Raw genomic sequence first — 26,232 nt, forward strand, 5'->3', positions numbered from 1 at the left:
AGGTGACACTATAGTAACTTTGAAAAACATAGAGGAAAAATTCAGACCTCTGTAGGTCGAGTGTGCTTTTCTGCTGCAGATGTCGGTTGTACTTCTCTAATATATCACTAGGAGAGGAAGTTTCATTTGTGAAGATATTCATGGCTTATAATTTAACCAATTTGATGAAGAATTAAAGTAATCAGTGCTACTCATTAATTCATTATTTGATAATATCTCATAAAACATTGATTCTTAGCCTTTTTTTAATTACAAAAATGGTACATAAGGTTGAGTTTATACATTCCCGGGTTTTTAAAGTGCAAAAGGCCAGTGGTGCATGTCACACGTGTTCAGGGAGAGCGCTCATTAAGATTGCATGAAGAGGACACAGGCATATGTTTACATCCTAATGGCCGAGTTGAGCAAAATGAATATTGATGAGTATTATTTATATAAAAAGAAAGTGTTCTTTTGTTAAACCAAAGACTTTCAGATTTTCCAATACATGTTGTACTTGTTTACTTGGCTATTTCAGCAAGACAAGAACTCCAAGTTTTGGGTTTTAGCAATTCAAACCTTATTATGCTTTTCATTTAACAATAACAATGCCTACAATTGAACTGAGTAGTAGCAGTTGGTTCCAAGAATTAAAAGTTGTATGAACAATTATATGGACACATGTAAAGAAACTGGAAAAATGAGATGGATAAACTTGAAATTGTCTTTTTTCTAATGTGCATTGTGGTTGCCCTGCTGTGTGGCAGTGAAGTGTCATATATGTTGGTTCAGTCTGGATCCATTGAGTGTCTTAGAATAGAGTCCCAAAGACCGGCTTTCTTATTTAGTCCTGTAGCCTACTTTCTGCATTCCATAGACTACTACAGTCTAGAATATTACAGGCCTGCTGACATAATGCTTACACAGATTTATCACACATTTTAGCAGAAGTCCTATAGACTGCTAATGACGGACACGAAAGTGACCAAGAACCCGTGCGAGTGCCACTTACAATTGTGCGCTTGCATCGCAGAAATAACACAAATCAGCACATGCAATAAAACAATTGATCTGCACTACTTCCTCTTGTTCTGTTAGGTCATTAGCCATTAGTGCCATAAAAAGTCAGAACTGTGGCAGATAATGTTATTGTAACCAAACGCAGAATCCTGAATGAAACGAGGACAAGTCGTGGGCTCACAGTGGTTAGAGAGTTTAACTCCATCACACCTAACCTAAAAGGTTGTGGGTTCGAATCTCGGGCTGGCAAATACCATCGACTGCGGTGCCCTTGGAGCAGGGTACCGACACCCGTAATTCTGCTCCCCGGGGCGCCACAGCATAAATGTCTGCCCACTGGCTACCATGTGGTGTGTTCAACGGTATATGTGTGTGTTCACGTGATTGTGTGTGTGCACGGTTGGGATGGGTTAAATGCCCAGAGCAGCACAAATTGGATGAGTATGGGTCCACCCATACTTGGCTGTATGTCGGTCTACAGTTCACTGTTCAATTTTTTCACTTTCATGATAGGCAAGTGACTGATTTAAAGAGTTGTAAAGATATAGCTATGGCTTTGCACCTTTACGGCACGTCACTCTAGATCCTGGGCACCGTCACAAGCTCTTATCTCCCTCGCTGAACTACTACGAAACTTACTGCCTTGGTGCGGTTAAAATAATGTCACTAAGTGCGTTCTTGCTGACATTGCTCTGAAAACTTTATGTGTGCTAGGTCTACTTCAAGTTCATGGTAATGGGACGATAGTCATAGAAAGCTGCTAACGCACCCTGCGGTTCTACGATACTTGGAGGATTTCTTGGAATGTTCATCGTCCATCCTATGCCCTGCTGTCTTTCTCAGACTTCTCTAATGGACCCCAATGAGCTGCCCCCCTGTGTCACCCTCTGTCTCCACTAGACCCTTGTCTCTGTATTTGAAAAGACCGCAGTCAGAAACCCAACCCTCAGGTATAGATAGCAGTTTCTGGTTTCAACAGCTACTAACGCCTGCTTATGCTGGATGTGAATCATCTCTCATCCCTCTGCTGGCGCTTTGTTTTGTTGACACTGAGCATGCTCTGACTAACTGCTCTGCTAAAATTAACGGTTATGGGGAACATATCTGGTCACATGTAATACGCTCATGCTTTACTGATGCAAGAAAAGCAGTGTGGGTGTATGACACAGTACAAAGATCTGGCTTGAAATCATCAGCGAATAGCATTCCAGTACCATCTTCCATAGGCTTCTTATCTTTAACTGAGTGATGGACAGAATTCAAATGTTTAAATCAATGAAGAATTTTATAATGTCCAACTATTCAAAGAGCTAGCATGTGTCTGACAATACTGTTTTGATATTTTATTCGGAAATCATCTGGATACAATAATCATACAGTTTTATGTTTATTGCGTTTTCATAGTAATGTCTTATGTGATTTTAAGATATTTAAAATACTTTTTAAAGCTATTTAACAAACATTTAATATTAAAGGATTTGGAACTCATGCTACTGAAGCTCGTTTCAGCTATGGAATAAAAAAGGTAATTGCAACTCTCTCTAATATTTCTCAATTTCTGAGTTTACAAAATATATATTATTTTTGTTTCCACCACTGAATAAAAAATAAAAAAAAAGGTAACTGCAATTTTGTCCTCACAATTCAGACTTTTTCTCGCAAATGCAAGTTTATATCTCACAATTCTGAGTTTATAGATCTTGCAGTTGTGAACTGTCGGATGTAAACTCAGAATTGCTAGAAAAAGTCAGAGTTGTGGAATTAAAAAATATATATATGTAAAAATTTAATTTTTTATTCCTTAATCGAAACAAGCTTTCATACTGTAGGTATTACCTAAATAATTACTACAGTACTAATCATAACAAAATCATTACATTGTCATTAGAAAGTAACTTTGTACACTCAGCCACTACATTTCTGGCTAATACTGATAAGCCAATAATTATTTTCATGTCATGGCTGATAATCCACCAATGGCCAATAGAGAATTCCATACCATGATGTTAAAAAATGCTTCATGTAAAGATTTTAAGTTTTAATTTCTGCAAATAATTATATGTAACAGTGTTTATTAAACTCTTGCTGTTATAAAAAGTACTTTAAATGTATAATATATTATTATAAATAATAAATTTAATTATTGATATACTAATACATTAAAAAAGAAACTCTTATATTGTTACTGACAGTTATGGTAAAAATATATTGTGCATCCTCATAGCTCCCATGTAATATGACCTTATATGTGTACAACCCTTACCAGAGCTGGTAGTGGTGATGGCTTGGGTGATCCAACTTTGAAAACCGTGATTGATGAGAACGGCATGCATGCTTTATGACATCATTTCTCAACTTGTCTTTAGAGCCATCTATAGACTGGGAGACAGAGAGAGAGTCAGCATTAGCTGTCACAATACATCCCTGATGTCCAGTTTGACTTTGTCTGGCTAAATTACTCTTGAAAATATGACAGATGATGTGATCTCTAATCTAACATTAATTTGCCATGAACCAATAAAGAGTACTGAGTCAGGGTGAAGAAATGCATGTATTTATGTTACAGTTTCAGGTTTAATGATGCAGACCTTGCAACCTGACGGTGTCTCTGTGTGTATTTCAGCTGCGGGCAGCGTAGGTGTTTCACCGTCTAGAGAGAGACCAGCCGACGGTGAGGCTGAGACTGTGCCTCTCAAGCGAGAGACCATGGCCTTATACCAAGCTGCCACTACCAAGGAGGAGAGAAGCCCATCTGTGGTATTTACCAGCACAAACATGCATGAACATACGCTAGCCCACACACTAATATCATATTACCTGTAGTGAAGGAAAAAAATAGGCACATATTTCTTACTTCTTGTCTAAGGCCTTCCACCTCCTATTTAATATTTGCAACTCAGAAAAAAAAAATCCTTTCAGCCCATATAAGCATGCAGTACTTAATGGTTGTGTTATACATAATAGATGCATAAATTACACATTAAATCGATTTGCACTTTAGTGATCCCATGTGGGAATTTGGGCTGCATTAAAATAATTTGAGATGGCAGGTACTTGATGAGGATTACACAGTGTCCTGAAACAATTTGTGCTTGTATCCTAACCATTTGTGCACACAGCTACAGATACACCATGGAAATACATTTTGTCGGTTGCTTGGAGAATTTGTAGACTGGAAGGTACTCTATGTACAGACTTGCATATTTTTTATTTTCTATTGGGAAGTTTAGAATGTAATTTAATACTAAAGGATTCACAATAACAAATACTGATACGACTTGTCAAAAGATAACTGCGTATTTGGTTCTAAGTAAAAGACTAAATCAAGACTTTGTTTTCAACCTTGTAGTGCCCCCTAGAGGAGAATCATATGTCTCATATCTATTTCAATGTATGCAAGCTTATGTATACCGTATGTATATTTATGAATGTGTATTACCATTTTATTTTTGTGTTTTAAGGTCATGGACAGCTCTGAGCCATGCTCTCTGCCAGGCGGACTGGCCAGTGTCAAGAAACAGTTTGAAAGCCAAGAGTTTAGTTCCTCTTCTGCATCCCAAAGCACTGGCTACACAACACATACCACCAACAGCAGAGACAGGTACTCTCAGATGAATACACAAGGGACCCACAACACTAACTTCCATTCCACAAAAATAGACTAAAACTAGACTTATTACAGTACAGTTTGCAATGCTGGCTGAATCCCCTATTTGTTAATGCACTAAACATGACTAATTTTCATATCACAAGGCATTGAGTATGTTTGTCTAACAACAGGTGTTTCTCTGTCTTGATAGCGGGTAGTGAGTTCATCAGAGGTGACAGTACGAAGCAGTGTTAAAGAAAGCAGTACCTCAAATGCTCAGGTATACCCACACAAGATGTGAGATGCCCAATAAAAAAATTCTGTTATCATTTACTCACTCTCACGCTGTTTCCAAACTTAATAAAGTTTACTAAAAACCTATATTTTGTTGGTAGACAATCTTTTGTATAAGGAGTGCTGCTCACTGTTTTCATGTTAGGTTTCCCTGGACCAGAATGTTCATCAGAGTGTGTCCTCAAGTTTTGGGGATCATTATGATGAGAAAGGTACTGTTCAAAAGCAGTTTTTTTTTTAAATAACAAATTATCTCATAATTTATTTATTTTTTTAATTTTCTCATTCTCATTCCATTTTTTAACCTGTTAAAGTGCTGGTAATTGGAGAACAGAATTTGCCAAAAATTTCTGCTCAAGCCCTGAAACAGCAGCATGAAAAAAGTATTGAGGAGGCCACTCCACCCAAACATATCAAGGTAAAAAATTACGTATACTGATGAAGACAGTAATATGTTTTTACCTGCAGTTGAAAAAGGTTACAATTTTATTCACTTAAAATATATGGGTGTTTCTTTTTTGTTCTAGGGATTGATTTTTATTTTATTTATTCTCCTTGTTTCTTTCATGTACCTGTATATTACACAACTGTCTCAGATGTTACTGGTTTATCCATGTCAGAGATCCATGTATGGAAGGTATTTTCCTGCAAATTTTAAATAAATCAATTCAATTATAAAAATGAAAACCAGATTAACATATATGTTTCAATATAGAAACCTGTACGCAAAATATGTGCCAAAATTGAAAATGAAACGATTTAATTTAATTTAATTTAATTTAATTTTCACTGACAATGCCATCGTCCATGGCAAACTGAAAAATAAATGCAGTTGGTGATTTGATATTTAATTTTCACTGCAATCTCGAGACAAGACTGCCAATAAAAAAAGCAAATACCGTTTTTACTTTTTGTTAATGCTCACCACTGTATGGAGGCCCATTTCCGCCACAGTTGAGTAAATGGGCAGGGCTTATTGTTCAAGTGCCATAGAGCGTCTGAGGGCGGAAGTATGGAGGCCCATTTCCGCCAAATTTTAAAAAAATGTATAGTGGCTGTATGGAAAAACCCACATTATTTAAAAAAGGACATAATTTGTAATCCTAAAGAGCAAGGGGGACTTGAGGTCTTGGATTATAGTAAACTTAATGACACTTTCAAAAATTAAATGGTTAATAGAGTTTATGAAGAAGAGAGTTCCTAAAGTCCTTGGAATGTATTTCCTAATTATATAGGCTGTTTATTACTTTTGGAGGCATAGACTTTTTGATGAAATAACAACAACATTTTTGAAGTGTATGACAACAAATACTCATGGGAATTAACAAATTGTCCTACTAAAATAATACATTAATTGAACAAGTATGATAGAATAAAGATTTGTTTTTAAATAGTATGTCCTTGTTATTCCATATTAAATAATTGTAGGGTGAAAATTTGCACTTAATTTGCGCTTATATACCAATTTCCATGCTTGCAGGGATGTCTGTGAAAACCAGCAAATTTGGCAGGAATTTTGTCTTGCCTCGAGACTGCAGTGAAAATAAATGTCAAATCACCAACTGCATTTATTTATTTATTTATTTTTTTCAATTTGACAGGGACAATGCATTGTCACACAGAAAATTAAAATTAAAATTAAATAATTTCTTTTTTAATTTTGTCACATATTTTGTGTGCAGTTTTCTATAATTAAATTGTTAATCTGATTTTCATTTTAATTTTTATAATTGAATTGATTTATTTAAAATTGGCAGAAAATACCTTTCATCCATATTCAGGTGCTCAACTAGGAAATTTAATGAGAGAAATATAAGTATGAATATATTTCATATAAATCATAATGTGGAAAATTAAGCTAAAATCATGTAAAAAAAAAAATGCACAAGACATAATGCAAGATATAAATCAAATGTTTAAAACATCATTTTCAGAATCATGTTAAACAATAAATAATTCGAGATGTGGTGGAAATGACACTTTGGTGTAAAAAGTATTTAAAAAAAAATAACAGAACTCTTCTGCGATGCCTATCTCCACTGTTCGCAAATGAATAAAAAATCTGATAAGAGTGTAAAAATGTGTTTTAAGTCCATAGGGCCAAAAGTACCCCATATTTGAAGAAACACACCAAAATGTAACCCATAAGTAAAACACTCATATGAAACACCCATATGTAATTGAGCATAAATCAACTTTGTCTACACCGACACCGATTCTATTCAAGCATATTTCTTTCTATAAATCCTTTTCTCTGCTTATACATAAAAATAAAAGTATGCACAAGATGATGTATTGATAAAAGATTATACTTGTCTTTTTTATCTATACCAACAAAGATTGATCTTGATTACAACCAGTTTCCTTGGGCCCCAGTAAATTTTCTTCAAAGACTACTGCCACAGGTAGCTATGAGACCATGTCCGTCACTAAAACAATGCAAGAGGCCTCTACCCTCCTCTGTGGCTTCCTCACAATATGAGGTCGTGGAGAATTCCCTCACAACCAGTATCTGGCACACATCAGTTTTCAAATGACTTCCCAAGTCCCAGAACGTTGTCCTTCCCCAAAGCCAACAGGTGCACCTACTTCAGCCAAATATGCTGTCAATAAAGAGCAGTACAATAAGCAGAGGAACCTCTATGAACTTAAGCGTCTCTACAAGCACATTCACCCAGAAGTGCGCAAAAACCTGGAGTGTGACTTCTTCACTGGAAGTGACCGACACAGAGCAAACTTATGTGGATAGTGATGAGGAGGTGAGCAGAGACATTCAGCAAGCACGCTATGTTTTTGAAAAACAGCGGAAGTACCAGTCCTGGAAAGTGCATAAGTCCAGAGAGAGAGTATTTGGAGTGGGATGAGATCCTGAAAGGCGAGGTGCAGTCAATGCGCTGGATGTTTGAGAACAAGCCCCTAGATTCCATTAAAGATGGCACACCAGATGAGGATGAGGGAAAGAACATAACCCAACAAGAAATCATCGCTGGAAAAGATGTGAAGTATACTACATGGGTGTTTGAAACACAACCCATGGATGCTCTAGGTACAGAAAAAACAGACTCAGCAGAGCAAAGTGGAAAACTAGATCTGGCCAGGGGAGATGTCCAGACTGCAACATGGCTGTTTGAGACACAACCGCTGGACTCACTCAACAGAATTTACCAAGAGGATGAGCAAGAGACACAGGTGATGTATACTAAAGACATTGCTGGGGGTGATGTGAAAACTGCTAGGTACTTGTTTGAAACACAGCACCTGGACACACTTGGACACACTGAGACTATCGATGAAAGTCACTTCCTGCAGCTGAAATCAGAGCTTGAAGAAGTCAAGGGTGAGGTAAAGAAAACAACCAAGATGTTCGAAACACAACCCATGTGTGTCATCCGTGGTGACTATGGAGAGATGCTGGAGATTACCAAGGTGCGACGTGAAGAAACTGAGAAAGGTGATGTCAGGACATCGCGCTGGCTCTTTGAAACTCAGCCTCTGGACCTGATCAACAATGATCCAAGCAAAGTAAAATTAATCTGTGGGGTATCCATGGAGGAAAATTACCAGGGTGAGGTGAACAGAGGAAGATGGCTGTTTGAGACAAAGACACTCGATCAAATCAAAGATGAAGAATGGGAAAGCACAAAGATTCAGAAGGAGGAGATCTTAGGTGCAGATGTGAGGAGACACTGCAAGACCTTTGAAACACAGCCAATGGATAAACTTAAAGATAATACCAATGCAAGACCAATGGAGCCAGAAGACATTATAGGTGGTGATGTTACTTCTGCTAGGCATTTGTTTGAAACAGTGCCAATGGAGAATCTGAAAGAGTTACCAGAAGTTGGCAAGCTACAAAAGGTGTTAGCTTCAGAAGAAGAGAAAGGCGATGTGAGACACCAGAGGTGGTTGTTTGAAAGCAAACCTCTTGAGCAGATCAGAGAGGAGAAAAAAGAGATCACACGGACTATTAATTTAGAGGACCTTGAAAAGGGTGATGTCACAAATTACAAGGAAATATTTGAGACCATGGACCTGAGCAAATGTACAGATGCACAAAAAATACAAGTGGGAGGGGTCACCAGTGGCTCAGTAAAATCAAATAAAGTATTATTTGAGTCAACACCCTTGTATGCTGTACAGGACAGCTCAGGACACTACCATGAAGTTAAGACCGTGCGCAGAGAGGAAGTTGTAAAAGGAGATGTGAGAAGCTGCAAGTGGATGTTTGAAACTTGTCCCATTGATCAGTTTGATGAGAGCATCACTAAGTTCCAGATAATCAAAGGAATATCTAAAGAAGAAATCCAATCAGGTGATGTCAAAACTGCCAAATGGCTTTTTGAAACTCAGCCACTTGATGGCATTAAATACTTCAACTTAGAAGAAGAGGACAACAAGAAAAATGAGAGCATTGAGATCCAAAGAGGTGATGTTAAAACATGCAGATGGTTGTTCGAAACCCAGCCAATGGATGTCTTGTATGAGAAAGTAGAGACAAAGACTGAGGACACCACAGACGTCCAGAAAGGAGATGTTAAAACCTGTACATGGCTTTTTGAGACTCAGACTCTTGACAGCATCAAGGATGAGTCCGAGACAATCCTGAAAACTTGCACAGTAAAGCAAAATGATGTAAAAGGTAAGGATGTACGTCTAGTGCGTTTCCTATTTGAGACTGAAAACCTAGGAAACATCACTGACGACGAGGATCACGGTGGCTTTAAGCGAGTCACTGAGATTGACATTCACTCTGGAGATGTATCACGAATGAAGTACATCTTTGAGAATCAGTCATCTGATATCATGACTTCTACATCTGAGGAAACCATGCAGAAACTCAAATGCTGTCAAGCAGAGGACATTCAGAAAGGAAATGTGGTGAACTGTACCTGGATGTTTGAAAACCAACCAATTGATTCCATCAGGGCAAATTCTGAAGAATTCAAGAGACACGCACAGTAAACAGATATTCAGGGAGGTAATGTTGATAAAGGTCGCTTCATTTTTGGAGACATACTCATTAGAATAAGATTCAAGAGGAGGCATCTGATACTGAGATCAGCAAACTTCAAAGCATCATACACAAGGGGATTGAGAAAGGGGATGTAAAAAACTATACCATGATGTTTGAGACCCAACCACTGTATGCTATCAGGGACAAAGAAGGACACTATCATGAGGTTACTACAGTCACAAAAGAAGAGATACTGCGAGGAGATGTGGTTGGGGCAAGATGGTTGTTTGAGACAAAGCCCCTTGACTCAATAAGAGACACAGATGAGGTGTATGTCATCAAAGCTGTTACTGAAGAAGACATCCAAAAAGGAGATGTCAGCACAGCCAGGTGGAGGTTTGAAACTCAGCCTCTAGATGAGATTGCAGAGGATATGAAAGTTGCTGTTAAAACAGTAGCAGACATCCAAGGGGGGGATGTGAAAACAAACAAACAGCATTTTGAAATGGATGACCTATCAAAGAAATATGTGAAAACCGTTAGTGTCAGTGAGATTCAGAGAGGTACGAGAAGCTCCACATGGATGTTTGAAACACGTACTATTGACAAGATCCGTGGTGAAGGCTCGGATTATGATGAGATGGAGAAGGTGACACGCGAAGAAGTGGTAAAAGGTGATGTTAAACAGTCTGTGTGGCTCTTTGAAAAGGAATCACTTGATCGCATCAAGGAAGTTGATGAAACAGATACTGTAATTTCTCGTGAAGAAATCCCAAAAGCCGATGTGAAAACAACAACATGGTTGTTTGAAACCACCCCCCTAACCGATTTCAATGAGAGCAGTGTGGAGAGAAAAAGATTTGTTGGTAAGAGCATCAAGGCAACCCTAGAAGAGCTGATACTCCAGAAAATGGTTGAATCACAAGGTATTCTAATTGAGGCAGATGAGATTGGAGATGTCAGAATGGCTAAATACAAACTTTTAAACCAGGACACTCCAGAGATCCAGAAAGAAGAGGTAATACATGGAGACCTGGACAACATTATTATGAACCTGCTCAACAGATGTGAGACAACAGAGAGGGCAATCACCATAGACAGGGAGGAAAGAGGAAATATCAACTCAACTGTCCAACAGCTCTTTAATCAGAATAAGAGTGATAATGTTGAGAAAGAGCATATTATCAGAGGAGATATCCAAGAGGCAATTAATAACTTGCTGAAGCAAGAAGGATCTTCCAAACGTGGCATTCTGATTCAGGATGAGAAAGGAGATGTGAAAATGACCATATACTCACTCCTCAATGAAAAAAGTGAGAGCAGCGTTGAGAAAGAGATATAGTTAGAGGAAATATTCGTGGAACAGTACATAGGCTGCTGGGTAGTGCTGATGCAAAGGACTTGTCCTCTAAGATAACTGTGGGAGAAGGAGAGAGAGGAAATGTCAGTTTTTATTCTACGTGTATTGAGTCTGGAGCAATGGACTACCTCAGGCAACTTCGGATGGGGACTGATGAAACTGTTTGAGGAAAAAGTGAAAGAAAAAGATTATTGGAGGTGATGTTGAACAAACGAAACATTTTAAGAAAGAGCCAGCAAACAATAGGACGAACTGTTACTGAAGATGATATTGTACCCGGTGATGTAAACACAGTACAGGTGTTTATGATGGAACCTGTATTATCCTTGCATAACATGCAGAAAGTGGAGATAGTAAAGGGAGACTTGAGAGCAGCTCTTGACTCTCTCACACAAGCTGTTAACCAAAGTGTTGTCATAGAAAAAGAAGAGATAGTCAAAGGAGATATCTGCACAACACTTAGGTCCCTTGAGGAGGCTCAAAACCAACTGAAAGAAATAGAAAAGCCTGAAATTGTACCTGGCGACATCAAGGGTGCATTAGAATCTCTTGAAAAATCATCATCTGCAAAGCCTGAGGTAATTATTGAAGATTGGTCCCAGGAGATATTAGAGGTACCTTGAAATCCCTGGAGGAAGCAAAGCAGGTGGTTGAAAGAGGTTGAGAAAGAGGAGATTGTTAAAGGTGATATTCAGACTGCTCTCCTTAGTCTTCAAGAAGCTTCAACTGAAAAGAGGGTGTTCCAGCACCAAGTAAGTGAACAGGGTGATGTGAAAGGTACAATTCAGCTCTTAATGGAGCCAACCTCATCCCCAAATATGCAGAGGAGGCCAAGCACAGAGGGTGACATAAAATCCTCTATCAAATCCTATGAGCAGGAGCAAGTGCAAATTGAGAAAGAAGAGGTGATTAAGGGAGATGTTCAGAGCACTATTAAATCCCTGATGAAGAAAAAAGAGCAATCAAGACACAAATCAAAAATTAATCCTCACAGAAAGCTAAAGCTCTCATTAAGAATCCAGTTCCCCCTCAACAAGCAGCCTGTGAATGCCCAACTGGAGCTAAAACTGAGGAAAAGTCAACAAATCCACCTCCAGTAAGAAACATGCAGCAAAGCAGCACACAAAAGACATCTGATCAGATCAAATCTTCAGAAAGTCAGACTTCTTCTGAGGAGCATCATTCTACTACTAAACAGATGATAACAGCTGTTCATTCACAAGAGTCCTCTCAAAGCTCTCAAAAGTTAAATGTCAAGGAGGAACATATCAAACAAAAACAGAACACACCTAGTACAGTGCTAATAAAGAAGAAGAATGTTGGAGGTCAGATTTGTGCGAAGAAATCTGAAATTGCAGCTGTGTCTTCAGCAACAAATGCATCAATGGAGGCATCACAAACTAATATTAGCATGAAGCAAACTGAGGAGATAAAGACTGCCACACAGGTTCAGACGACTGTGACAACAGAACAAACCACCGTAACCCAGAAGCAGAACATCAAGAATTTAAAATCAGAAAAAAAAAGAAAATGTTAAGAGCCTGAACCACAATCTCAGTCCCAAAGGAATGATAAAAAAAGTGAAACCACAGCCAGAGATTCACTTTCCACCACCTCCGAGTTTTTCTCCTCCACCCCTCTCTGAATCAGAGCTCTCTTTGCCACCTCCTCCCTCACCTGTGGCAGAAAGTGATGTCCAGCCAGCCCTTTTAACACGCCCTCCTTTGGTCATGAGACAGGACAGTGACCTTCCTCCTCCACCACCTCCACCTCCTGTAATGGAGTCAGACACAGAATTCTTTCCACCACCTCCTCCACCCCAAGACTTCCTCCCTCCTCCTCCATCTCAACAGGAACTCAGCTCTGTTGCCCAAACTGAAAAGCCAAAAGGCAGAACTTTATTTAAGGTGCCTAAACCTGAGCCTCCAAAGCAACCACAGCCCAAAACATTTAAATGGCAGAAAAAACAAACTGCATCTATTCCACCACCTCCACCTCCCCCATCAGTGGCAGAGCAGAGTGAAACTATTGCATCAAACATAACCACAGTTACCGAAATTACAGAGAACATCACCAAGCAAAAGGGATTGGTTAAAACGATTGAACCTCCAGCTCCACATATTACCAAAATTTCATCAGCAATGCCTGTGCTACAACCAGCAGCTAAGGAAACACCCTGCCCTAAAAAGGTATTTGTTCCACCAATGAAACTTCCACCTCCCCCCGACCTTTCTGCTCAAAAACCAAGACCTGCAAGTAAATTCAAAACACCACTCATGCTTGCAGAGGAAAGATATCGCAAACAAAGGGAGGAGGCTGAAGAGAACAAGGGAGAAACTACTCCAACCTCACCCCCACCTACTAAACCATTTAATGTCAGTGAAATGAAGGTTGAAGCAGAGTCAAGCACACAGAAAGCAGAACAGCCTCAAATTACTTTTAAGACACAGCAAGAAACATCTAAAGAACCAGAGGCTAAAGAGAAGCCAGCCATGATTCCCAAAGAAACAGCAGAAAAACTCACCCCTCCAAAAAGTCCACAGACTCCACCAAAGCAAAAGCCACCTGCAAATGTGCAGATAAGGTAAACCTTCATTTCAAAAAGTAGGTAAGAAAACAACCACAGAATCCTCTAGCAGTGTATTAGATAAAAAGCAGGCATCTACCACTGCTGCCTTAGAAATTAAAAGCCATCCAGCCCATGCAGTTCATCCACTCTCTGTTGCAGAGCAAGTTGAGAAAACAAAAGCTCAATCTGTAAAACAAGAGAGCCTCCAGGCCACAATAAACATTCAAAATCAGATTACTGCTTCTGCTCAAGCAGAAGAGATCAAGAGTGTAGAGACTTGTGTGGCTCAAGAAGTCAAGAAGTTTCCTTCTCAGACCACAAAGATCCCAAAAGTGACCCCTAGCTTTAAGGTGAAAACATTTAAGGTGCCTAAGGTAGAGAAGCCGGAGAGAAAAACAAGAAGAGGGGAAGGACACAGTTCAAACAACCAGCACTGAGCAAGCAGTCACAGAAACAGGAAAAAAATTATGTATCTCAAATATGCATGGGTCAGGAGGGCCTCCAAAAATCCCCAGTGCTGAAGTGAAAGTTGAGAAAAAGAAGGAAATGAAACAAACCAAGCAAGACATCAAAATGGAGGTTCAGTTGAAGAAGCAAAGAGAAACATCAGTTAAGCAGCCGCCACCTGTGGCACCAAGACCATCAGTTGAGATACATCAAATACAACCAGCATTATCAACAGAGGTACATAAAGGACAAGGGCAGACATCTGTCATTCAGTCCCATCAAGCAGTGAAAGAGGAACATGTCCAGATTCATGAAGAAAGGATGGTCACTCAGAGCACAGTTCAACAACAGAGCACTCAACAAAAAAGTAAATTCCAGATCAAGAAGCAGATAAAGCCTCCACTGCGGCCTCCAAGCAGAGAGGAGGCCATAATGCAGAAAGAGGAGCAAAACAAAACAGAGATTACAAAAGCAGCAGAATCTGAAAAGAGTGCATCAATGACAACTGAAAGTTCTTATGCACAAAAATGTGAAGAGATTCAAAAATTGTTGAGTTATATCAAGGAGTTTGAAGGAGCTCCTGCAAAACTGAATCCAAAGTCATTTAAGACCATGCTGAGTATCATTCCTGATTGGCTAGTTGGTTCTGAAGAGAAGGTTGATTTAAGCAGTACTCAGTACAACAAGCAAAAAATGAGAGAGATAATAATCTATGTGCAGAACCTTGCCCTGACTAAACTACATTTTTTAGAGGGAAATTTGTCCGTTTCAGAGATGGCAAAAAGTGAGTCATCACAGGAGAAAAAAATAGTAGGTGGAGCCACACAGAAAATATCTAAGATTACTATTGGCTCAGCAAAAATAGATACTCAGAGGAAAGTCGTGGAGGAGAAGAAAGACAGAGTGCCACAGTGAATCAAAGATATCAGAGCTCAAAAATGCCACCTGAGCTAAGAATGCAGACACCATCCCCTACGTTCATCTGCATTGGGTCTGCCAAGAGGACAGACTCTCCCTTGAGAGTGACACCATCACCCCCTCCCTCTTACAGGCTGGGCACCACACCAACACCTCCATCTTGCTGGTCTGAAACACCAACACGTCCGACCCAATCCACACCTTCCCCTACAATGAGTCGCTCTGAGAAGCTAGCTAAACTAAGAGATACCACAGCCAAAAACTCTCACAAGGCATGACTCCACCACCCATGCCTTTACCAAGAGTACATGATAAAGGCCCAAACAGATTTGGAAGGGTCTCGCTCATCCAGCTGTTCCGAGATTATGGTTGAGACTCACATGATGGAATCATCCCTGATAGATGTCACGGATATCCATGGGGACTCCACGATGACTGTAAAAGACAAGCGTGAGTTCTTTGAAGAGGCTCAGAAAGCAGAGGTCAGTCGTACCTATGTACGCAAAGATCCAATTGACATCCCAGACCGTCTTGAACCAGATACAGAAGATAATGAGCCAGAGATCCCGAAAACGATCGATGCCCATGAGAGAATGTTAGAGGACTTGCCCAGGGTTGACCTGTCCAGACTTGTTAACAATTTTGAGTCACCCCAGCCTAAAGTTTATGTTCGGAAGGAGCCCATTGTGATTATTGAGAAACTTGGAAGTGACACAGAAGATGTTGAACCTGAGAAGAAGTCATCTTTGGTGGAGGACATACCAAGCTTTGATATTAAAGCCCTCAAAAATGTATTTGAAATGGGTGAGCAAGCCCACCAGTACCTAAGGGAAGAGAGAAAGAATCTTGAGAAACAAGAGGAAGCACCTGAAGGATTCTCTCAAACTAAATCTGTAAAAGAACACTTCTCCACTGTAGATGAGTTTGGAAACACTGTAATAGGTTCAAAGACTGAAACAACCTCCCAGTCTCGGAGTGTGACAACCCGTGGTGATCCACCAACTTATGCAGATGTAGTAAGAGGGAATGTTCCTGTCCTGGATGTTCCACCAGAGGCCTCAGCAGAGGAGTTACTAAAGAACTTCCAGCAGACATGGGCAGAGAGTGAAAATGTCTACAAAAACCTGGGCTTCACTGTGTCTGAGCAACACAGATCACAGACTGTTTCCCACCAGCATCAGACTGTTTGTCACCGGTAAAACTATCTGAGAAGCATGGAAAGGTTAACAAGAGTGCAGAGTGATGACTAACACAGTGATGGTGTGTTTGCATTTGACAAATAGTGATGCTTTAGGCATTCCTTCTGTCTATATTTTTATTTTGATCTTTTAGTTTGTGTTCATAATGGAGTGCTGCTAAACTAGATAACATAGTCAAAGTGAATATTGTTATTATTTTGTGATTATTGACTTAATATTTTTTTTTTCGACATAATGCCCTTTATATGTAATGAGACTGTGCTGAGGTCCAGATGTGATGTTTGCATTTGTATTGCACCTCCCTAAATGCATGTGGTTCTTAAAAATGTTTTCATTCCAACAACTACAGTATACTAACAGCTTCTTGTTTCTTTTCAATATTTTTTAACTCACCAACCTCTGCTCATAAAAGTATAATGGAACTGTCTGGTGTCTGTCCATGTGAGTCTGTGTATGAATGTGTGCTGACTGATTTAAAAGCATTTTCTGATGCTAGTCTCTTTCTCTGACAGAAAATACAGGTGCCAGAGTCCGAACTGTGTCAGGTATGTCGGAAGAGGGTGTATCCCATGGAGTCGCTCCATAGCAGACAAGCAAAAAACTTCCATAAAAGCTGTTTTAGATGTGCCCACTGCAGCAGCCAGCTAAGGTAGATGCTACTTTTTACACTAACATTTTAGTGTGTTACAGCGTGGAACAAGAAGGAAAAAAAGCTGATATGCATCATGATTCCATGCAGGTTCAGAAGCTTATTTGATTGGGGAGTTATGAGTATGTGAGCTGTAATGACAGAATACAGTATAGAGCCATCTAGTTTTTATCAGATTCAAATCTGATATTTGTGCATGACTGATTTCTCATATTTGTGTGTATCTCTCTGCTTCAGTCTTGGAAATTATGCATCTCTCCATGGACGAATGTACTGCAAGCCACACTACAAACAAACTGTTTAAGTCTAAAGGCAACTATGATGAAGGGTTGGAGAAAGGCCCCACAAAGAACTTTGGAGTACAAAGAATCAGAAACAAATTCGCCAGAGACAACGTACATGAAAAACAACCCTCCTGTCGATTTTAATGTCAAAGTAACTCACAGCCCACAAGAAAATTACCCCAATACCATAGAGAGGATGACTCAAGAAAAGATGAATGATGACATTAAGAAGCCAGCAAATAAAATAGCAGTTGTATGGCCACCCCTCAGCGATTCGCCTAAAAAGTCATTTAATTTGGAGAATGAAATGAAGGTAGTCAAACCTGTTGGCCCCCTCAAGTTGAATCAGAACTCTCGGTAAAGAAAAACTAATATATGCCAGAAAAATCATCTACAGATGCTAAAATAACTCAAGAGACAGAGCAGAAAATGACCCTATAGAAAATGGTGGAGGGCTTATGTCACCCATAAATATGCCAGAAAAATCATCTACAGATGCTAAAATAACTCAAGAGACAGAGCAGCCAGCACCAAAACCTGAAGCAGCTGAGGATGGAGAGGATGCCAGTGAAACAGGCAAAGCCATTGAGCCCTCCAACGAAAGCCAGCAGACCACAGAGCAGAGAAATAATGAGACAACTCAAGCAACTGAGACAAAAGTAAGAAGTGAGATGAATGGTCAAAAAGAGGAGTTAGAGACTGGAATTGTAGAAGGATCTAAGAATGATGAGGAGAGTGACAATGCAAATAATACGGATGAAAATGGTACTAAGGAAAGTGAAAAGAAAGTGCAAAGTGAAGTAAATGAGGGAGAAGAGGTAACAGTGACAGATGGTGATGGCCAAACAGCCAATGGCAAGCCAAACAACAATAATAACAACAGTAACCTAATATTGGACAACAAGGCCAGTTTGACAGGAATTAATGAAATTAAAGAAGAACCAGAGCTGCTGGACTTTTCCTCAGGGCCACTTCTAGCTCAGGATCCGTTTAAAGAAGAAATCAACAGTGAGATGAGGGTTTCTGACATTTTCCAACAATTCACCAGTAGACAGCTCTGTCTCATCACGTGCCAAAAAAAATCACACGACATGAAAGAGGCAGAACAAGAACAGCCCACTACCAAAACATTGGTTTGCACTGAGACAGATGACAACCCAAAGTTTAGTGCCTCACGTTTCCTAGATGACACATTGCAGGTTTTGATGATAGTTCTAATTTTGTTTCCTGAATTTAAGGATGTCATTTATAGCAAGGAATCAGCTTCATCTCAACTGGATGAGCTTCTGGATTTTGGAATAGATCAATAGGGGAGATGGGCCAAAACACTGAGGCAGAAATGAAGAAGAATCCACTCGAAAAAAATGACACCAAAGATGCTGGGCTGCTGAGTGAAGCCAGCAGCCTCTGGCAGCATGGAAAATGACTTCTTGTCCGTAGAGGATCAAATAAACAGAACGATATTATGATGATGACTGATGAAAAAAAATATATATAATTAACACTATTTAATCTGCCATACACTCATTTATACACAATCAAAGGTTCTCTTTACACACCTTTAGAACAGTATCAAAGCTCTGTTCATGGAGAGATGAATGTTAGCATGCTCATATTGTATTTTAAAACTCAGCTTGCAGCAGACAGCACATTTAACCACAACCTGAACCTTTTAAAAAGCTTTATTTAAAGCACCTGGTGTGCAAGATAAATTGGGGAAATATGATAATAGTGTTTTTTTTTTCTTTTTGCTGTAAACATTTAATTCAAAATTCATGTATCTTTTCCTGTGTCTGTTTTACAATGCCTGCAAGTTTGCAGACATTCTTTCGATGTCTTTATTGAACATATATAGGGAGTTATGATTTCTGCTTTGTTTGATAGAATTCTCGACAGATTGTCTGTCTTCAGATGGTTAGAATGAATTGTTTCTATTTATACTGCTACTGCATTGACAATGAATAAAAAATGTTTCTGGAATGATCAGTATTATCTCTTGTGTTTTTCATCAGCATCATGTTCTGTATTTTTCATATGAAATATACGATTCATGTATAGCCAAAAAAAAACATTATCAAAAAATAATTTGTAAATGAGTTGAAAACCAACCCATATTCAGTAGTCAATTAAATTTAAATGCTGAAGCTAATTTTTACGACGATAACACTTTATAATTAGCCCTCAGTAATTACTGTTGCAAGGTTTCAGTGGTTTAAATTGTTTGAGTAAATGTAGTTAGTTTTTTGTACTTAAATATCTTTTTGGCTACTTTGTTGTTTGACTGAGTATCAAAGATGTTAGCAACTTTTACTGTCTACTTGACTACATTTTTTAATAAGTATATGTACTCTAATACATTTGTGTTGAGTAATGGAATTACTACCTCATTAACGTTGTAAACAAAATGGCATTGAATGCAGAGCAGAATAAAGGCAAATAGGCAAACAACAACAAACAATCAATCAATTACAATTAATTGAACATACAGCAAACATAACCACTGTGGTACTGTGAACTCTGTAGCTATAGGATACTATCGACAGGACTACGTTGACCTGAATCAATACGTAAATTAGCTATTTGACCTATGTCTGCTGTGGTCATTTGGGAATTGTGTGGGGAGACATATAGCTTAATCAACAGCAGGTACTTCTGTAAGTAGAAAAAAATACGCTGTACCTCTCTGGGATCATTAGAAAAATCATATGAGGGGGGCTGGCTAAACTGTAGAATTATTCAGAATGGTGTTTAAAGGGGCCTTCGTGAATGGGCCAATTCACTAGAATGGCCAATATATATATATATATATATATAGATATATATATATATATTATAGTATATATATATATATATACAAATTAATGCATTATTTAAGCTAGACAATCTAATAGTTAGAACAATTTATAAAACTAATATATTTTCATATAAAGATAGCCTAGAATGCGATATTTCATGTGTTAGGGTATGCCTATTTTAACAGTTTACAGTTAAATGAATTCCAGATTATCAACCTTGCCTTGTCAAATGCACCGTCGTAATCTTGACCGTGCTTTGTGGAGAGGAGGTTGCAGTATAAAAGGGGAGGAGATGAGTATCGTTGGTTTAAGGGGTAGGGCTAGCACTCGATTCGCCTTCTGCGGGCGGGCTGCTGATTGAGACAGCGATCTATAACACGCTGGCAGCGCACCACCGCTCGCAACCATATTCGACCGCCTGCTTCACTACGCCGTCCATTCGCACTGTGATCTGAAGAAAACTGGCAGGATTTCACCAGTAGTGCAGATGATCTGACCGAAAAGGTATGTTCGCAAGTGCTTTGCTCGGGTGTCGTTTACCGCAAGCGTATGTCGCCCATCTGCGTTGTAGAGCGTTCTATTCTTTAAGGTGGCAGGAGCAGCGTACAAAAGATTCAGTGTGGACGCTATGTTCGTGGTTTTGGGGCTAAAAGGAGCGAATATATTGCGTATATTTTGGATCTATTACCAGGAGACTCAGCGTAAATCCGCTTTCATCCGTAAACACTGTAAAAAACATTATAAACCCTGTGATAGCCAATAAATATTATATAATATGAAGTTCAACTAGGGGCAATTTTAACAACTTTTAACATTTGTTCTTTAAAAAAAATTTCAATTCAAGAGACTAATAGCTACTAATAGCTATTCATCAGTTACTAGTAGTAATTCATTAAATACAATTCTGCTTATTCCTTTGCTAGTCACTGTCTATATAGCAGCAAAGAAAGTATCTATTCAGGTGTTGCTGGTACCTATTTCAGTTTTACTAATAATTATTACTACATTTTTGGTTAGACTGGATCTTTTTCGTTTTTTGACTTGTTTAAATGGAAATGGCCACACACCTTCTCACGAATGACAACTATAGGCCCGTGTTTGACTTGTTTAAATCCAGTGTATCACATTCTTCATCTTCATGTTCTCTTTACAGTGTTTTTAAATCTTAAAAATCATTGTCTTCCTTCATATTCCATCAACATGAACATATGGATTTAACCTTGTAAAAAAAGTTTTGGTTTTTGATAAAAGGAGATAGTTCACTCAAACTGGGAAAGTCTGTCGTCATTTACTCACCTTCACTCAGATCATTCCAAACCAGAAGAATGTTTCAGCTGTTTTCACAACAAAATCAGGCCCCACTGGCAACACATTGTCAATTGTAATAGTAAAAGACAATTTTGATGCATGCAAAGTACTTGATTTGGAGCTTTTTGATATTGTCATGTCATGCAGTTTGAAAGAAGGCTCTCCTATGGATCTGACCTCTGTCAGTCTGTTACTTTTTGTCTAGTGGAGGAGAGATTATTTTTTTCATAAGGCTGTTGGCACCCTCCGTCAGCTATATTTTTTGCCATGATTGGAGTTGTGATGTGCTTTTGATTATTATGTTCTTTTGGGACTTAATTCTGCAGAGCTAGCAATTACACCCCTCCTGCATAACCAGAAAAAACTTTTGAGGATACTTTAAAAGTTGTATTGTAGCTATTTTAGAGCTCTCTTGTCCGTGTGATCCAACACATGATATGACATTGCATAAGGTATGCGAGATCATGACCTTAATGTTGACTTTTGTCCATTAAATAGTTTATGACCCTTAATAGCACATGGGCCTCACCCTGAGACCCTGATATAGCATAAATTGGTATGTCTTGTATGACTGCATGTTATAGAAAACAATGTGATGCATGCATTATTGGAGAGTGTTACTTTAAAATTACGCTTTCTCCATTGTATACCGCATCACATATGATATTACTTTGCCTGAATTAGTTTACGCAGCGCTGGTGATATAATGTCATTGTATTAGTGTGTGTGTGTGTGTGTGTGTGTGTGTGGTGTGTGTGTGTGTGTGTGTGTGTGTGTGTGTGTGTGTGTGTGTGATTTCTGTGTTAGTATAGCAGCTTCTCTCAGAGCTGAGGGAGAACAAACCCACTTGCATACCAAACACATTTTCTTGTTTAAGCATTTCTTATCCACATAAATATTTAAATAGTGGAGAGTATCTGGTTTATTTTAAAGCAGTTATTAGACAGAACCCAGCAGGCTACCATGAATGTAAAACACATTAATTATTATTGAGACAGAATAAAACCGTTTCTATTCTGACAATAATAACGTTTGTCCTTTGTTTCTGTTTCATCCCTTATCAATGATTTAACATTTTTAAACTTGAGCTTTGTGGAAATTTGAATGTGGGATTCAAACTAATTGACTTTGGGGCTAATGGATTCATCTCCAATTTTATATTTCTCTGAGGTCATTGTGTTATTATCTAATATGCTAAACATACAGGGTACAAAACCCCCAGTATAGCACTTTGTATTTGACTCCTTTATTATAAGAAGTCCTTTTTTAAAAACATGATAACTATGTATAAACATGTACATGTCTCAGCAGCTATTGATGGAGTTTATTCATAACTGATTGTTAGTGTGGTAGCTTTATTTGTAGTGCAAGAACCAGAATTGTGCACCATTTGGAAACTAAATTGAGGTTCCTTTTAAATTTCAATTAATTTGAAATTATGCTGAATTTGAAATTATGGGTGAAAAAACAGGATGCAAAGTTGTAATTCAGTGTTTAAGTAAAATAGTAGTATTAAAAAGAGAATACAATTCAAAAGAATTCATTTATCTGCTGTAAGTGTAGTTACTACAATTCATTTTTCATTATGAATTACCCAAAAAGATGTTTTTGTACAGACATAATTATTTCCAGAAACATTAAATAATGTTAATAATCAAATTTGTTTGCAAATGCCACATATAATTTAATCTTTGGTATTTGATTGTGTATATATTTCATTTACACACCATTTTGTAACAATTTGAAGGAGTCTTAAAGGTTTATCTGACACTTATGTAGCATGTCCTTATGACAGCTTGTTAGCTGCTTTAATTTCACCATTTTAAGTATGGCTGTATCGCATACATACTGTAATGGACAACAGTCATTCTAAAATCCTGCTGGAAATTCCTGTGGCAATCCAATGGAAAATTAGCCTTCCAGGTTTGGCCTACAAATTGATGCCATGACTGTACACCTCCATTACTATTAAAACATCCTGTGGCACATAGCCCAGATCCAATTCAAAAATCAATCAACTTAGTTGAATAATCCTGGAAAAGAACATCTAGTTGATTTGAAAACAGCTGCATTTATAAAGGGTTAGAGTTTTACGGTATATTTTATGTAATTATATAATTTTACTTATTTATAATTGCTGTTTGGTATTTTGAATCCAGTGCTGGGAAAGATCATGCATACATACACTGCCTCAAGATTTATCATTAGTGAGAGAAGCCATGCCAGCCATCTGTTTATTGAACAGTAAATCACAGAAAGCCTTACGTTAGCAAACACAATTATAACCATGACAAATATGCAGCCATTGAACCGAGAAATATGGTTTAGAACTCTGGCAGATACGACATTATTTACTTTTATTCATTACAGATTGAGTCAGAAACAAGAGAAAGAGAACTAGACAATATTGACCATGACTGAGTTGTTTTAAATGTTATATTTTTTCACTTGAATGGTGAATTTTCATCTTTTTTTTTTTTTTTTTCAGCGGAAGAAAAAAAAAAACTTCTTATGTCAATAAAAAAACTATGTTTAATTTTCTTAAAAACACAATTCATATTATCTTTTCAAATATTTTTAGTTTTTAAGGATGTAATGTGATTAGATATACTGTATATTTACTGGAAAAACAAAACAAAAAATACTGACTGAAAAATGTTTGGCAGTACAACTAAACAGAGATAGGTGGTGGCAGTAATTGTCAGATGAAAGTGCCATAATAAGTAATATAAGCAATAGATGAGTATTATATATGATATGTATATATATGGTGTGTGTGTGTGGATGGTGTGTGTGTTGTGGTGTGTCTTAAGCTATTTTGAACACAGCTATGTTTTTTTTTTTTATTTTATTTTTTTGGTCGATATGCAGAGAGACATGCACACATTAATAGAGGTGGTTGCTCTAATCTTCTTCGTATTTGGCCCAAGTACAATGCTGAAAGGTGTATCACTGCACTCAGAACTGTTTTTGACCTGCATGTGCCCCATGGTCAACAGCCTAGAAGTATCCCACGGCAGCTTGAAAGCCAGATGCTGTATGTCGAAAGTGACAGGCATAAATGGTGGGCCATCCCTTGGCTGATAATACATGATGGCACACAACAAAAGACTGGACGTATCAAGGATGGACGGGTTGCAATATTGATTGTGACTTGACGAACAAAACTTGACATTCGTAGAGTGAAAGTTGTGGAACCTTTTTGCTTGTCATGTACATGTGATGATCATACCGTTGAAAGCACGATCATCACAATGCCGCACAACACACAGCACCACACCGGAGACAGCAACCTTTATCTCGGCAGGGGAAACAAAAATCCAGAGCTGAAGGCTGAATATCTAGCTGTAATCACTCCAGAGGTTGTTGCTTAATTAGCCTTCGATTCTGGTGGCATTTGTTATGTGGGCGGTATTATTGCATGTAATCTGAGCTTTTAAAAGAAAGGAAAGGTAGGCTGGGTTGTTGATCTGATGCAATAGAAAGGGGTTAAATTGCAAGATAGATTAGAGAACTAGATTATGTTTTTATAGTATGAGACTATGGCTTAGCAGCGGTATCCTATTTTTAGGACTAAAACCCAAATCACTCTCATATCTGCAGCCCTACAGTGGTTTCTGCGTGGGCTAATAGGCATGCTCATTTTAGCCCTACATATTGATGGCTTGGCTGATAGTGACCAAAATCTGTATTTCGATGGTTATGAAGAAACTTATTATTTCACGATAACGAGTATGTACCACACGTTGATATGCGCTATTTCTTGATTTAATTGTTAAACGACAAATGTAAAAAAAGAAGTAATATAAGCAAGCACAAACGCGAACAAATACAGTTAATCGAAAATACTTATTACTTTACATCTAGACTCCCATGTAGGCTAATAGTTTATTCACCATGCTAATAGTAAGAAATATTGCCCACATAAAGTGAATAACAGTGTATAGGAATAACAACCCTGTCATAGTCTTGCACTGTGAATGCAATCAAACATGATTAACATTAATAGACATATCAAGTCATCAGGTATAATTAAGCGCCGCGCTGTCTCTTTAAGACTGACATTGCAACGGATCTCCAAATATTAGTAGAATACGACTTTTGCACGGAACCATACTGTTTTATATTTTATTTAACAATACTACTACGACTTGTGCTTCACTTGAATACTCCACAACGAGACAGGTAATAAGACATGAAAACTCTGCAAAATATTTAAGATATAATATATTAAATCTATAATACTATATATATTATGTTAATATAACATTGGTGTGAGAAATGATGTCTCGGTCTGTTATCTTGTGACGATGGCTTTAATACTGACTTGTACAGACAACACAGCAGTGCGCCCGTCACTCCTGGATCTACCAAGGAATAAGAGGTTCATATAACAATATCAATCCTTCCAAACAAAGGAATTATCACTATACGCTCCACACGTGTACGATCTTGAGGGTTACTACGATAACCACATATCGCCTCTGGCCTCAACAGTTAGGAATCCTTCCAAAAAAATTGCTGCTGATGTTGTTTGTCATCTTTATGTCTTCAGGTGCAAAATTCTCCTGAAGTGTTATTTTTATAATAATACTGTAGAGGGAAGCTGAGGCGCGTGTCAGACCCGTCACAAATCGCCTCATTGGCCTCGGCTGATTAGGAACTCCGTTCCGTGCTGATGCATTGCTAGCTGGTATGTTTGTTTGTCAATTCGTTTTTCTTCATTGCAGAAAAATATCTCAAGACTGAAGTGTTATTTTATAATAGCGAACAGGTAGATCCTTTTCACACAGGCTCTGTCTTTAGCTAGTTATTTACATTCCACGGACTGTAATACATCCGCCACCTCTGTCGATGTGTATTTTCG

The 26,232-nt window shown here is 38.2% G+C and overlaps 2 pseudogenes; both read left to right on the forward strand.

Annotated features, from left to right (window-relative positions):
* Nucleotides 1-3,626: 3,626 nt before the first annotated feature.
* LOC122145391 lies at nt 3,627-16,915 on the forward strand (annotated as a pseudogene).
* Nucleotides 16,916-17,735: 820 nt separating this feature from the next.
* Nucleotides 17,736-26,232, forward strand: part of LOC122145392 — an 11,342-nt pseudogene continuing 2,845 nt past the window's right edge.

Source organism: Cyprinus carpio, chromosome A6 (genome assembly GCF_018340385.1).
Source record: "Cyprinus carpio isolate SPL01 chromosome A6, ASM1834038v1, whole genome shotgun sequence".
NCBI lineage: Eukaryota > Metazoa > Chordata > Actinopteri > Cypriniformes > Cyprinidae > Cyprinus > Cyprinus carpio.